Genomic DNA, 12,985 nt, shown 5'->3' on the forward strand with positions numbered 1-12,985 from the left:
CATAGTGAGAAATGCTCTGCAAGCAAGATTCATTTCAGTGAGAGGGAGAGTGGCATATAACAGAGGTGGAAGCAAGACAAAGGCCCTGTCAATCTAGCCCTTTGCCAGAATTGCCCTCACTGCTTCATCACATGCTGGGAGATTTTGAAGGTGGGCCTGGGGACATGAAGTTGGGAGGGGATGTGACATCACTTCCAGGTGATGTGCTAGGAATATCTCCTAATCTCTGTGGTAAAGACCATAGACACACTGGAAAATTTCTAGAGCATCACTATGGGCAGCATTTTCTTGCCATTTTTCTTTTGCTCTTCAGCTTCTTGAGGGTGGGAACTGGGGCTGAGGATGGAGGCTTACTTGTTGCAGGCAGGCAAATGGCAAACCCATCCTCTGCCCTAAAGCAGGACCAGAGGTGCACCACACCCATCCATACAGATCCACGTATCACAACCACCATACCATGTCTGTTGTGCATGACCTCCCATAACAGTTGTAACTTGCTGTGAGGTCTCTATTGTCTTCATGCAACAGTGGTACTCTTTCTTCAAATTGAGGATGGAAAGCTTCTTTGCTCTAAATAGCTCTGCAGATGCTCCGCCTGCATGCAGAAGGGGATAGATGTCAATCACAATTGCTTTATTTGGTGCTCTTTAAAAGCTCACCGAGGCAAGTGCTTTATCGCCGCAGGAATGAAAGGAACTCTCTTCGTGCATCCTTCCCTACTGAGAATGCTAAGAACTGTAACTTCTGTCCTGGAGGGGCCACATCATGTCATATTTTGTGAACAAACCCCTGTGTGCCATGTCCAAGTATCTCCTTAAAATAGTCCTCAGTCACAGCTGTTGGCTTTCTGCTCCGGCAGGTCTCCTCTGTACCACTGACTTCAAGCAATCATTCTCAAACATCCTGTTCCAAACTGTGAAAAGAACAGGAGGATCACTCGGGCTTTGAAGACAGAGTGTCGGGGGGGGGCGGGGTTCAGATTGCAAAAGAGCCATCATTGTCATGAGTAGCTGAATCACAAAATAGGTTCCAAACAAAGTTCATTTTCTCAAACATGCACAACAGCTGCCAATAAGCTTGCCAGCCTCCAGGTGCACCCTGGAGATCTCCTGGGATTACAGCTGATTTCACGATGACAGAGATCAGTCCCCCTGGAGAAGATGGCCACTCCAGAGGGTAGAGTCTATAGCAACATATTTCTGCTGAGCTCCTTCCCCTCTCCATATCCCCCCTCATCAGGTACCATCCCCACATCTCTAAGCTGGAGTTGGCAGCCCTATTTATTACCCATATTCCTGGTGCACTGAAAAGCAATTGCAGAAACTGTAGACAGAGGAATCCTTGAAAGGAAGCCACTGGGCAGCAACAGTAACAGAAGGCGACACTGGCGGAAGAATCTTTCGTAGACAACAGCAATGACACTTCAGTTAATCCTGGTAGGTAGTGCACAGAAGAAAGCAATGGTGAACCACTTCTGATTATCTCATGCCTCAAAAACCCTAAGATGAGACAACCCCAAATGAAAGAAGATAGGACTAGAGGTGGACACAACCAGGAAAATAAAGAACCAGCCTGGTTCATGATGAATTTTGGTTCATATTTCGGTTCGTGCCCCCCTCTTGATAGGACGTTAACTTTTACATTGTTTTAACTATAGGGAATGCCGTATTTCACAAAGTCTCCTGTGGAGACTTTGCTCACTTATTCATGATGCATTTTAAGGATTGTTCTATATGATGGTTGATGCATAACAAAAAGAAGATGTTGGTTTTTGTTTATCATATGGTTTTGTTATGCTTTGTTTATCCCATAGGAAATAGGTTCATACTTAATTCAACAGATGTATTTGAGCAAGGGGAGAGAAATTACTATTTCCTTCATGAATGCTTGTATTAGCACAAATGAGGCAACCATGCCGATCAGATGCAGCCATGTGAATCAATTTTATTGCTGTAGGAATGTCTTCCTATTTGAGAATTGGAAGTATTTTCTTTCTTTCCTTCTGTTTGGCAACCTATTCCCTTGAGGTTCCAAATATGTTGGGATCCTTCCGTTTATATAGTTCTGATTTCCCCCCTTTTTGTTGTGTTTCTTGATGTTTTCTCTTCCCCCGCCCTCCATGCTTTGCTGAATTTTTCTACAGCCTTACAGGGCTGCATAATGTAAGCTTAATGGACAAACTCCTTTTCTTGAACTTGTTTCTTCTGCTTGGTCCATCTTTTTGTTTGGATTGTTGCCTTCAGACACACCATTTGGATTGTTGCATTCAGATAGACCATCTGAAAGGGTTGGCTTTGCTGTGAACGCCACAGTCAACCTGGACAGAGCAAGGCACCTGCCTTTCCAGATGATACCAACCTCCTTGTTGGGAGGTAGGGGAGGCAGTGGTGCAGACATAATGCCAGTGTCCAGCTGAAGTCATCCGGGCAAGTGTTCTAGTTCTGGATAGGTTACCCTTCCCCAACTAGCAGGCCACTTGCATACAATTGCTGCAATATAGCAACTCTCTTTTTCTCCCAGCAAATGTAAGGATCACATTTTGGATATCAGTTCGATAGCTCTGGGATGTCCTTTCCATGTGGGATTGGTGGTCCCTCTCTGTTAGCATTTTCTCACTGCTGCTTCTCTCTGTTTCTCAGCTGCGCCATCTGTCCAGGGCTGAAGCACATGCTTCTAGTTGAAACAATACTGTTGCCCTCCCAGTAAAGCTGACCCCACCCCTGCAGAGGGAATAGATGGCCAGAACTTTGTGGCATCATAGCATCACTGCAGATGGTAGCTCTTGGATGTCCTGCAGATTTCAGTGGAGCTGAAAGACCACTGGGGTCCCATCGGGCCTAATATCAGTTCTGATTCTGGCCTGGCTCCTCTATTGAATCAATTTGCTGCTCCCAAGCTGGCAGAAGCTCTGGCTGGGGGCATTGTATTGTGGGGTGGGGCTGTGGCTCAGCAGTAGCGCACTTGCTTGGCATGCAGAAAGTACCAGGTTCAATCCCTGGAAACTCCAATTAAAAGGATTAGGTAACCTGTAATGTGAAAGACCTCAACCTGAGACCTTGGGAAGTTGCTGCCAGTCTGAGTAGACAAGACTGACCTTGATAGACCAATGGTCTAATGCAGCATAAGGCAGCTTCATGTGTGTATTTCACATGAGTAGGATCAGTACAGTGTTAGCAGATGTACCCCACTTCCTTTCAGATACTGGATGACCAGCTGGAAAGACCTTTGCTTGTTACAGGATGGAACCTTTCAGAAGAACCATTTTTGTTTGGTTTCCAATCCGAGAGCCCACACAGAGCCACAACACGTGTGCGTCAAATAGTGAGTTGTGGCCCATGTGCGTGGCTCTGTTTTCATGACATCTCATGATGTCACTCCGTCTGCATTAAGTAGCCTTAGGAGAACTTAGAGCTAAGCTACAAGTGACGTCTTACACGGGTTGGACACTTGTCAGCTTACCTCAAGTTTTGATGGGAAATGTAGGCATCCTGGTTTTACAGCTTAGCTCTCCATTACAGCAGCAAGACCAGGATGCCTGCATTTCCCATCAAAACATGAGGGAAGCTGACAAGTGTCCAACCTGTGTCAGGTGTCACTTATAGCTTGGCCCTTAGTCCAGCTCCGGGAACATAGTAACACTTAAAAAAAATAAATAACTCTCCGCACACCTTTCTGCTTTTGAGATGAAACGATTATTTATTTTATTAATTGATTTATAGCCCACTCTCCCTGCGAGCGGGGCTCAGAGAAAGTCTAAGAGAGCTGCACAATGTTAGAGCAGAGCAAATTATCACATTTAAAACCACGGTTGTGTTACGGGAGGGGGTGCCGCGGTTTCTTTCCCAACTGGACTCCACAGCACTTTGAAAGAAAGCAAGTCCTCATCATCTCTCTGTTTTCTCCTAAAATCCTTTTCGCTGCATTAGGGCCTTCAAGGTAACAAATATTTTAAATGACATTACAAATCAACATAGAAAAATACATATATATGAAACAATTAAAACATAAAACGTATATTTATGTATTGAAAAATTATTTAAAACTAAAACTGAGCCTAAAGGGGGAGGCAAGATCTAAAATGTTTGTACCCTACTCAACCCCATTTTCCCTGTTGGCAATTGTTTGGTAGGGTTCAAAAGTGCAAAATTTTTCACTGGAACCAGCAATCAAAAAGTACTCTTTGGGGCTTTCAGGGAATTTTAATTCCACCCCCTGCCCCAAAGTCCATCAAACATTTTCTAGAGTGAAAACTTGGTACAAACCTACCCAGAACTTCTCTTACCGGGCAGTTTCTTTGGAGCTCCTTTCACCACAAAAGTGCCATCCAGTTCTTTCTAACCGGGTGCCACCAAAATAGTTTCTTTGTACTTTATACCAAAGGCTGTCAAATTCCTCATTCCTTCTTCACTGAAATGATGTGGGTGTTAGACCCCTGTAAGGAATTCTCTTTCATTAAATGAGCAAGGGGGTCTTTTAAGGATATCAAGGTCAGAGCAGGTCATGATTCATTGAGTCATGAAAAGCCGGTTAGCCCCCATGAGACCAAGAGCTCTTCAAAGCACATTTGACAGCACCATCTCCCACTGAGCTATTCAGTCTTGCCTGAGCTTGACCCCCAGGGTCAGTGTGCAGAGCTGGATTACATGGATGAGAATCTACACTCTTCTGTAAATCCTGGGCTTTTTAACTTGATGCTGTGAAAGAGGTGATCTTATAGTGCCTAGCTGTTGAGATATGATAACATGTTAGGGATGGCTTCTAGCCTAGATGGGCTTTCAAAGGGTACTAGACAAATTGATGGAAAGCAACTCTATCAATGTCTACTAGCCATGATGGACAGATAAAACCTCCATGTCCAGAAGCAGTGCATCTTGAAGGGGTGACAGTAGATGCCTCTCCTCTTTGGGCATGAAGGGGACTGTTGGGCTCATCTGTGATCTCACCTAGCTAGAAGTTCTGTTTATGGCAATTTGGGGGCTGCAGCCCATCTCTCTCATCAGTGGAGCCACATTGAGCTCGGAGGAACATCATCTGATTGACCGTGTTCTCATAACTTGGAGGAGCTATGGCTCAATGATAGAGCATCTGCTTTGCATGCAGAAGGTCCCAGGTTCAATTCCCAGCATCTCCAGTTAAGAGGACCAGGCAGCAGGTGATGTGGAAGACCTCTGCCTGAGACCCTGGAGAGAGCAACCAGTCTGAGTAGACAATATTGACCTTGATGGAGCCATGGTCTGGTTCAGTATAAGGCAGTTTCATGTGTTCATATGTTCATTAGCTCACCCACACAAGACACCAGGCCTCCATCGGTGATTCTCCCATAATACTCCAGCTTGCCTTATTTACACATCATTATTTGGGGGGGGGGTGTCCAGGGGTGAACACCCCGAGCACGCCAGACTTGCCACAGATCCCCCGCCTGAGGAATGACAGCACCCCGGCTTCAGGCACAGAGAGCCTGGGGGAGGCGATTCAGCCCCAGCTGGCATGGAGTGAAGGGGAAATGGAGCCAGCTGGGGCAGCAGGCCAGGCACACACTGCCAAGCCAAGCCCCAAAGGGCAAGAAGGGCATATGCATGCCTGGGACACCAATACCCAGCCAGATGGGCTAGAAGCCCCTGCACCCACCCCAGGTGGGGCCAGCGGGCCCAACATCCACCCCAGGAGACCAGCCAGAACCCAGGAGGCCAGTCTGGCACCGTGCAAACAGAGGCAGAGGCAGCCAAGCCATGTCACCTGGAAAGGCCCTGCTAGCCCCATCCTGCAAGAAAGGATAGGAGAGCAGGGAGGAACTAGAACAAGAGGAGAGGAAAGGTGGAAGAAGCCCTATAAAGGCAGGCTTAGTAGAGAGGTTGTGATGGGTTGTGTAGGAGTGGTTGGAGAGAGAGAGAGAGAGAGAGGATAAGCAAGCCTACTTGCTTATTTTTCTAACACCAATACCTGAGAGACTGTGTTAATTGTTTAACCATGAGATGCTGAGGACTGCCTCTGAAGTGAGGACAATGGACACACTGGGAGGAAGGAACAAGAGGCAATAGCATTTGATGGTGCTGAAGGACCAGAGGAGGAGTGAAGGAGAGCAAGGGGTGCAGGAGGAACTGGCAGCAGGACAGCTGCTTCCGCTGGACCACAGATGGGCACCCAATAACTGTCATGCAGGCACTGGCTCTGTGATCCTGGCACCAGTCAGTGCGAGTGAGGGAGCGGCCAAAGAGAGCCACACTTCACCGAAAACACTTGTTGAGCTAAATGAATTTGCTTTGCAGTTCATAATTTTAACATCAAATATGTTCGCTGGCTGCACATTGTTTCATTTATGTTTGCATTTCTCTTTCCTTGATTAGCTTCTGCTCCTAAGAAACTGGTCTCTGTTTTTATTCGGATTCTGATAGAGCCATGGTTTCAGGCTCCCCGCCATCTTTTTTATTTCTTAAATTTTAACTTCAGTTATACCCTGCCTTTTTTCTTGGTGTGGACCCAAAGCAGCTTACACCATTCTCCTCTCCTCCTCCCCCCGCCAACAACCCTGTGAGGTAGGTTAGGCTGAGAGTATATGCTCTGCAAGCATCTATTGCAAAGCGGAAAGTCGAACCTGAGTCACCAAGGTTCTAGTCTGTCACTGTCATTCCTACGCCCCACTGGGTCTCTTCAAGGGATCAAAGGCTCTTCTGTATCACCCAGAGGTCAGGGGCTGCCCCACACTGGAACCCTTCCCCATTTTTACATGCCCATGCTAAATTTCCCCTTGCCTGAAAGGATCTGGATTCTGCCCCCCCCCTCTCCGCTCTCTCTAACCCACTTTGGAGTTTTGGATTCTTACATTTAAGATGTTGTTATGCTGCTTTTCAACCGCAAAGCCGTGCAGACATTTAAAAGCAATCAATAAAAGCATTTTCAATAAATAGCAAGCAATATAACAGGTAGCAAGCAGCAATTTAAATAATGAAATTGCAGCATTTACCTTTAAATTTATACACACACACCCCAGCATATAAAACAATAGCAGCTGTGAATAAACAAACTAAATCAGTATCAAAGTGAGCAAGCTAAATCAGTATCAAAGCCATGACGGACGAGCGTGAGTCTTCTGCAACAGAACTCTAAAAGACCAGTGTGATAGAAATACTTTTATCTGGTACCAGAAACTGTCCAGTGGATAGGCCAAAAGCTGCACAGATGGGGTGCCACCACAGAACAGGTCTGTTCCTCATAGCTACCCCTTTGATTTCAACAAAAGGTGGCACTCTGCCGTTCTGATTCTTAGCTTAAGCCACAGGCATGCTGATACTCATTTAAGGTTTTAAAGTTAGCTGCAGCAGCACTTTGTGATGGGAATTGAATTAGCAATTGGCAAGATGTGTTCTTGAGCAGAGGAATTGGACGGCAGTCACGGTGCCAAATATGTGCATTTAAGTGCACTTGCTGAGCGGTCTTCAAAAGCAGCCATAGGCAGAATGGTCTGGATGTTCTATCCAACACTGGACAGGGAACAGGAACAATAAAACACTTCTGGCTTCACATACATCTTAGGGAAAGAGGCCTCTTGCAAACTCCTGTAGCATTTTGTCCCTCTTCTTAGTCAGATTGCAGTTTAAGTCAGATGTCACACAATGCACCCCATGACATCTCCCTAACCATAAGCTTGTTATGGACAGAACTGTAAAATCTTCAAGCAGGGATTTTAGCACAATAGAAGAGAAAGCCCCGGGGGGGGGGGCAAGGTTCCCCACACAAAAAAATGCATCCCTCCATCTGAACTCCTAATCCTGCCCTCACGCTGGTTTCTAAACATATGACAAGAGGAGAAAAACAAGGTGCGGCAGAAAGATAGTTTTGTCATTATAGATCCCAACATGTTTCACTTAAAGCTTCATCAGAGTACCTGGTAAAACAAATCTGAAAGATATTAATTAATGCTTTAAAAATAGTCATCTCGTTATTGTACGTCTCTTTTCAACATGCCCACCCTTGTACTTAAAAAGGATTTCCTGTCTGTTGTATACTGCTTTTAATTTATCTTGCATACTGTAATGAGATGATTACTTTTACACATTAATTAATAACTTTTAACCTTGCATTACCAGATCCCCTGGCGAAGTTTTAAGTGAAACATGTTGGGATCTATGTTAGCCTCCGACCTATGGTGACCCTATGAATGAAAGACTTCCAAAAAGTCCTATCATTAACAGACTTGCTCAGATCCTGCAAACTGGAGGACGTGGCTTCTTTTATTGAGTCAAGTCATCTTGTTTTAGGTCTTCCTCTTTTCCTACTGCCTTCCACTTTTCCTAGCATTATTGACTTTTCCAGAGAATCTTGTCTTCTCATGATGTGACCAAAGTACGATAGCCTCAGTTTTGTCATTTTATCTTCTAGGGAGAATTCAGGCTTAACTTGATCTAGTAAGGGGGATCTATAATTGTCAATAAAACTGTCTTCCTACAGCACTTTGTTTTTCATTGTCTCTTCTTGCACGCTATATTGGTACCGCCCTTCTTTTCTTGATTGTAAACATGATTCTGAGCCATGTCTCAGAGCCCCCAGAAGACCATGAAGTGGTGATGTGGTGGTCTGGGGACCAAACTACAAGTGACACCTGACACAGGTTGGACACTTGTCAGCTTCCCTCAAGTTTTGATGGGAAATGTAGGCAGCTTGGCGGAATGTTGGACAAGTGACAGTTGAAAAGTCCATTGGACAGCAGTCGGAAAGCCAAGCTGCAAGACCAGGATGCCTACATTTCCCATCAAAACTTGAGGGAAGCTGACAAGTGTCCAACCTGTGTCATTCATCACTTGTAGCTTGGCCCTCAGTTTTTAGGCCTGCAATGGACACTCTAGCCCAAAAAAGAATGATAGAAAAGACAGCCAGGCCTGCAGGAACCACCCAGTGGCAGGCAGGTACCCCATGTATCTTCTCTGGGACCAGCAACTGCAGGTGGGTCAAGGGGCAGGTTGGGAAAAAGCCCAACAATTATGTGAGCCTTCCGTAGCAAGCCAAAGAGATGTAGATTTCAGAGGACACTTCATGTACATCATGGAGGAAAAAATCTGGATCCTCTTCCTGCTGCTTCCGCGAGTGGCAAGTTTCCCTTTTAACAATTCTCTGTTATTAGACACGAGGCAGCTTATTTCTCTGTCAAGCTTTGACACCCGTAACCTTTAACTCTCAAAGTGAGGCCTTTGCAGTTGACAGCTCGGCAGCGACAGCTGGAGGCCAATCCATTCCGCAGACCCTTATTTGCTTTCTTTGCTTTTTTATAAAAAAAAAAAGAGGAACAAAAATATATCACCACGTCTCTCATTATCCACTTCATCAGCCTCAGACTGTTGGCTAATTGCACTCCCCCCACTCTTCCTCTCCTCCTGACAAACTTTTAACAAGAGGCAGGCACTCTGCTGTCACCTTCAGGATATCGGAGAGTTATATAACGTATGTAAATAAACCCAATTAAAATGGCTTGTAGAGCAGATCTCTTGATTGCACTTCTGTTAGAACTTTGCCCTGGTGGAGGAGGACTCTGTTGCCAAGCTGGCGATGGCGGCCGGGGAGGGCGGGGGGTGGTCAAGCAGCAGAAATCTACTGCAAGCCCCAGCTATGCAAGAAGCCACCTGTGTCAGCTGGAATCTTACCTGCTGCAAGGAATGTGATGAGGAGGGCCCAATTCCAATACATGTATTTAGTTTAGAGAAGAATAGCCATGCCGGAATGCCTGTGGACAAAAATGTGGACCAGAATAGGGATCCCATTCCCCCAGTGGGAGGGAGGATCCTCTGCTCCCACCTTCCCTCCTCCCCCCATCCCACTTACCTGGCCAGTAGGAGGAAAGGTGGGAAATGGTCCTCCTGGATGTACTCATCGCATGTCATCGCACCTCCCTGAGAGCACTCCCGTATTTTGCAATGGGCTGATTTGGGCCCCAAGCAGGCCAAACTGCACCCATTTGGGGCCCAAATCAGCCCACAGTGAAATGTATATATGCTCCCCAGCCTTGCACGATGATATCACGTCCAGGAAGTGACATTTTCACACTGGCATGCACGTGAACAACATCCCATAGCACCAGGAAGGTAAGCACTGGGTCCCCCCTCCCACTGGGAGGGTAAGAGGACCTGGCAACCCTAGAGCAGAATAGAAAATTCTGTGAGCACCAACAGGCACAGGTCAAAACCCCTGCTTGTAGATTTTGCTTTCTGTGGGTGTACCCCTTGTCAGCTTCGGAAATTCTGCTTACTTGGTTTTGTATTTGCCTTTTGGGTATTTTACCCCTTGTTCGCTATGTTTTGTTAACGCTTGTTCATGCGTCTTCTTTGTGTAATAAAATTTAAGAAGAGATGCATCAGTAATGAGGTAGGGACTGTAGACTTTACTACTACGTACTGCCTGTTACTGTATATATGATTCCACTGGGTAGTTTCTATGTTGTTTAATATATCTGTCTTAGAATTGTTTATGCTCTGTTTCAACATTTCTTCAATTCTCTATTGGATGTCTGCTTGGTTTAAATAGTTGCAAATTTGCATTTATATACCCTATTACATTGCTTATTGAAATGTCTTTGAAATGGACTGTACTGACTCACACACTGTGAAATCTGCCTTGAGTCTTAGTGAGAAAGGGAGACTATAAACGACATAATTTTTTTTAAAAAATGCTTACATTCCTCAGGCAAAATGGCCACCATCATGTTAGAAGGGGACAAAGAGAAGTGCTGCCTAGCGGTGCCCTCTCAGTATTATTTATTTGTACATCACCTTTCTCCCCAATGGGGACTCAAAGCGACTTACATAATTCTCCTTACCTCCATTTGATCCTCATAACAACCCTGTGAGGTAGGTTAGGCTGAGGGTGTGTGAGATTTGAGGTGTCTTTCATTAGTCGGACCACACAGGACCCCCATAGAGATAGGGGCAGGTTTTGATCCCACCTTAAGAGAGTCCTTGTATGCTCTGTTTTACTTTTCCATGCACAGGTCAATAGTCTTTGGGTACTCAGGGATGCTGAGATTTACGGCTAAACACACACACACCAGTCCCTGGGGACCCTTTCCCAATAATTCTGCAGATTATGGACTACACCCCAAAGAAAGCAATGAAGCATGCATAGTCCTGCCCCCTTCCTCTGCATGAAACTGCCATAGGTTGTGTTCCTGGTGAAGCGAGAGAGTGACAAGGGAGCAGGACACAGAGCTGTATTATGGACAGGTATGAACAGCTCTCCCTTGCACCTGTACACTTAGCTTGTGATCATAGCACTGCTAGGGCCAAGAGGCTTGGAATCCAGTCAGCAAAAGCCTCACTCTAAAAGCCAAAAGAGAGAAAAGTCAGAGCAAATGTCCTATTAATTCCATCCATTGAGACAAGTTCACGGTTGCAGTCGCAGAAATCCTGTGGGCCCTCTTCCCACTGCCCAGAAATTCTATGGCGACTAAACTTCATTAATCTTTTCTTAACATTATTGAATGCAGGATTTCTAATGCTGACCATAATTATTTCCAAAGAAGGGGCTGCTAATTATTGCTAATTCCAAGGAACTCTTCACTCGTCCCCGTACAAAGACGTTGGCTGCCTGATGCTTTTCATTGGACACACAGATAGATGACAATGAGCCCCAGAGGACCTTTTTGTCTCCATTTTCCTTGGATCTTCAACCAAGCTCTGATCACAGGTCATTTGGACCTGTTGCCTCTCTTTTTCTTGGAACAGGGATTCAAGTCACCAGTCCTTCATTTTGGAATAGAGGTGACTCAGCATGCCTGGACTCTAAGGGGGGGCGCTATTTTTCCCTTTATATTAGAGGGAAAGTATATTTTTGCAATGCCTCTGTTTGATTTGGAAGCTTCTATCTGATCCCTCCTCTTTCTGTACCCTTTGTTTTCACTCTCCTACTGGTCTTGCAAGAAGCAAGACACTTCTTTAAAATTTATATTTTTAATAGTCTGCCTTTCTCACTAAAACTGAAGGAGGATTATATAGAATAAATCAATAAGATCAATGGCTGGGACTTTCAATAAACAATATAATAGGGTAAGGATAGCAGAAGTATGAAAAGAAGCAGAACTCCAATACAGAGATGAAAAAAAATGCGGAAACAAAACAAGCAGAAATCCCATACAAAGCTCACCTGTGCAAGCTTGCAAGAGGCACACCCAAACTCCCACTCATGCACAACTGGATTAGCTGGCCACTTGTAATAAGGAATACTGTTATTTATATTAGGTTTCTATTTTTTTTCTTCTGCCACTACAAGAATGCAAGCATATGTGAATCAGCTTCAATAAAGTTTTATCTATTGCAATATTTTTTATTTTATTTATTTGTTTATAGTCTGCCTTTCTCACTGAGAGCCAAGGCGGATTACAACAGTACAAGTGACAACTGGCTTGGAGAGTGTTCATAAGAGACTCCATGCTTTCCCGGCTGTGCATTTTGGCTACAACAGTTAACACGTCTCTCCAAGCCATCTGGGCTAAACCACCCTCCATGACAGAAGACTTGTGGCCAGTAGTTTGACCTCAGTCTTCTTGCCATTGTGAAAGAAGAATAACCATGTACAGGTTGGTGTCATTTCAGCTCCATGTTATTTGCTCCATTTTCTTGCACTCCTTTCTGCCGACAAGGATTTTAAAGGATTCCGTTGAAGTTGATTGAAGACTGGCGGGACCATTTTTCCTCTTGCAACAATAGCTTTTGTGCAGCGTGCCTCGGTTCTTGCAAAATGAGAGTATCATCTCTTGTCTGACATGCAAAGAAAATAGCAAATCCATACAGGCCTTTTGAAACCTATGGATTTAAGAAGCAAATATACACAAGGTGGAGGGGGCCGGTGAAGAAACTACTGAGCCAGGCAGCTGCTGAAACTAAAGGGCCCTGGGAAGCAGGATTCTGGTCAAACTGCCCTTCGAGTGTGTGTTGCAATAGCATCTGTGTGCATCACTTTCAGAGGGGGCTGCCCTTTACTCTGCCTTTGAAGCTGCTGGAATGGT

The sequence above is a fragment of the Eublepharis macularius genome, chromosome 15 (assembly GCF_028583425.1).
Source record: "Eublepharis macularius isolate TG4126 chromosome 15, MPM_Emac_v1.0, whole genome shotgun sequence".
NCBI lineage: Eukaryota > Metazoa > Chordata > Lepidosauria > Squamata > Eublepharidae > Eublepharis > Eublepharis macularius.